This window comes from Diabrotica undecimpunctata, chromosome 11 (genome assembly GCF_040954645.1).
Source record: "Diabrotica undecimpunctata isolate CICGRU chromosome 11, icDiaUnde3, whole genome shotgun sequence".
NCBI classification, from domain to species: Eukaryota; Metazoa; Arthropoda; class Insecta; order Coleoptera; family Chrysomelidae; genus Diabrotica; species Diabrotica undecimpunctata.
In genome coordinates, this window is record NC_092813.1 from 11,862,251 (window position 1) to 11,865,250 (window position 3,000).

Genomic DNA, 3,000 nt, shown 5'->3' on the forward strand with positions numbered 1-3,000 from the left:
AACGGGGTTCATGTGGGACGAAGGAAAACCGAAGAAATGATGAAAATACTGGTAGAGGACTTGAGAGAGAAAGCTGATGACACGACGGACAAAAATTAATAGCGAAGAAGAAAATAGAGTTTGATCGAGTTGATTAGGGAAAGAGCCGGGGTAACTAGTCTCAAAAAACGGGGTTCAATGTGGGATGAAGGAAAACCGAAGAAATGATGAAAAGATTGGTAGAGGAGTTGAGAGAGAAAGCTGATGACACGACGGACAAAAATTAATAGCGAAGAAGAAAAGAGAGTTTGATCGAGTTGATTAGGGAAAGAGCCGGGGTAACTAGTCTCAAAAAACGGGGTTCATGTGGGACGAAGGAAAACCGAAGAAATGATGAAAATACTGGTAGAGGACTTGAGAGAGAAAGCTGATGACACGACGGACAAAAATTAATAGCGAAGAAGAAAAGAGAGTTTGATCGAGTTGATTAGGGAAAGAGCCGGGGTAACTAGTCTCAAAAAACGGGGTTCAATGTGGGATGAAGGAAAACCGAAGAAATGATGAAAAGACTGGTAGAGGACTTGAGGGAGAAGACGACACGATGGAAAAAAATTAATAGCGAAGAAGAAAAGAGAGTTTGATACCAAATTATATGTACATCTGCCAACCTTTTAGACTATCTATGCACAAGTAACTCTCAAGAGTTAGTTAGATCGGCAGCTTTAATAATTTAATATTAAATTATTTTCCCCTAATAAAGACATGAAAATCCTTATTATTTCAATACCTTGTTGACTTTCATTCGGAAGTTGATCACACCAGTGGACGAAAAAAAGTTATTCATCAAGCTCTTTGAGGCACATTGTCTGGGTATTTATTTGATGGAACAGTGCTGTATACAGCACAAAGAATAAGTCTAGACCCATTGGAAAAATTTGTGGAAAACGAAGCTGGAGAAAAAAAATCAGAATTCACATCAGGATGGTCAGTGAACTGGCCTGGGGTGACTTCCATTATATACACCTTTTTAACATACTGATTAGAAAATGTCTGTCGGCAATGCAGGGCACGTTGCTTCAAAGAGACTCTCATGATCCCAAAAGTCAAATTAATATACATGAGCACAAATTATCACGGTGGCCTGGATATTTTACATTTATTCGGCAACACGAAAATCAGGTTATGATGAATATCGAACTAGCATTTTAAGTCCTGCGTGAGGACACTTGTTACAACATGTTTCTAGAGATTAGAGATCCAGAGCCCAGAAAATAATTCCAAAGTAAAATTATAGGATCTAGTGTACTGACATTTTACAACAACAGGACTTACAGAATTGATGATGTGGACTTCTCACAGAATCCTGACAGTACTCTCCCTGTGGTAGATCGTTCACAGATGAGCTACGTCCAGTATTATGCAGGCAAGTATAAGATTCATATTCGGGAACGACGCCAGCCCCTGTTAGTGTGATACCAGACATAGGGAAATACGAGCTGGAAAGTCTGAAGTTGTGTATTTAATTCCAGAATTATGTTAACTAATAATTAACTATCTCGGATCACACTCGAGTAGGACCAGTAGACCGTATTAGGAAACTTCAAGAATTTTGTAAGCGGTTCCTGCGATGCCCTGAAGCAGTCACGGAACTCCGGAGATGGGAATTCCAATTATAAGATCGTCTCATAAAATTTTAAGAAAGAGTTCTTTCTATTGAAACTATAGTAGCAGCTAACAATTCAAGATACCCTGCTGAGCCTAAAGCAGATTAGTAAAAATTTTTCTAGTAAAACAAATAATTAATGTTACGACTTTTTGCATACCTTACAAACTGCAAGAGGAATGCAATGGGACATAGGGCAACCACAAATTTATGATATACTTGATGACATAACTAATACATTCTGTAACGCCATAGAAAACGTTGCGGCTATAATGTACTCGACACTTATAATGTGTGTATTGCCAACCAATCAAATTGGCAGATATGGGTCAAGAAGGAGAAATATGTATTAAGCTGTGTAAAAGATAAGAACTACGGTTTTCTAAAAAGAACTATTAATAGGGCAGGTGGTTGTAATTCTTTGGTGGTTTCTATGGGTTTTGGTTTTTCCAAGGAATGTGTGGGAGGAGGAATCGGGTTATAGCACAGCATCAGGAAATATGTTATGAAAGGATTTGTTAGCTTAGTTGCAGTGTTCATATCAGCAGTGCGTTGTTTGTTATATTATTACGAACTTAAACCCATTGAATCAACATTTCTCTACTAAATATTTCAATATGACAAAAATTATGAATCATATACGTGTTTGAAAAATGTTGAAAAAATGTTGCGAGGGACACATTATATACACAGATAGAAATTAGTATTATCTAGCTTAATTTTTTTAGAATATATACCCAACTTATAAATAGTTTTGTATTAAAATGTGTTTTTTCTAACATAAATTACAATCAACTCAATTACTTTTATAAACTAGATCCATGATGTATCATTACTATTATAAATATAATATAAAAATATGTAATTTTAATAAAAACTTATGTGCTTTCAGTACGGTATCGGTGAGTCGACAGTGCGAGACATTTTAAAACAAAAGAGCAAACTTCTTTCATTTGCATCAATGTCAGAAAGCTGTTCTGCCATGAAGAAAAGAAAAACAATGAGAACCTCGTCTTACGTAGAATTAGATCCAATGGTCCATGCTTTGGAAGCTACCGCAGAAAAGTGTAACCTGAAATTATTGCTAACCAGCCAGTGAGATTCAAAATTGTAATAAACAAAGAAATAATAAAACAAGTATCGAAATTTAAATATCTCAAAAATCTTAGGAACAACAGAGATAAAAAACTGAAGGCGATAGCAGCTAAAACTTTAAGAGACGGACTCCCTAATACACAAATCAAAGACATATGTAAAGTACATGATATCGTCAGATGGGGACGCCAAAGAAGACGAGAATGGAACCAACACATTAACAGAATGGGAAGAGAGAGACTTGCCCGAATAGTAAGAGATGG

At 36.3% G+C, this 3,000-nt stretch overlaps 1 pseudogene; it reads left to right on the forward strand.

Annotated features, from left to right (window-relative positions):
- The first annotated feature begins 536 nt into the window (after window positions 1–536).
- LOC140452672 (piwi-like protein Siwi) lies at window positions 537–1,995 on the forward strand (annotated as a pseudogene).
- Window positions 1,996–3,000: the final 1,005 nt, after the last annotated feature.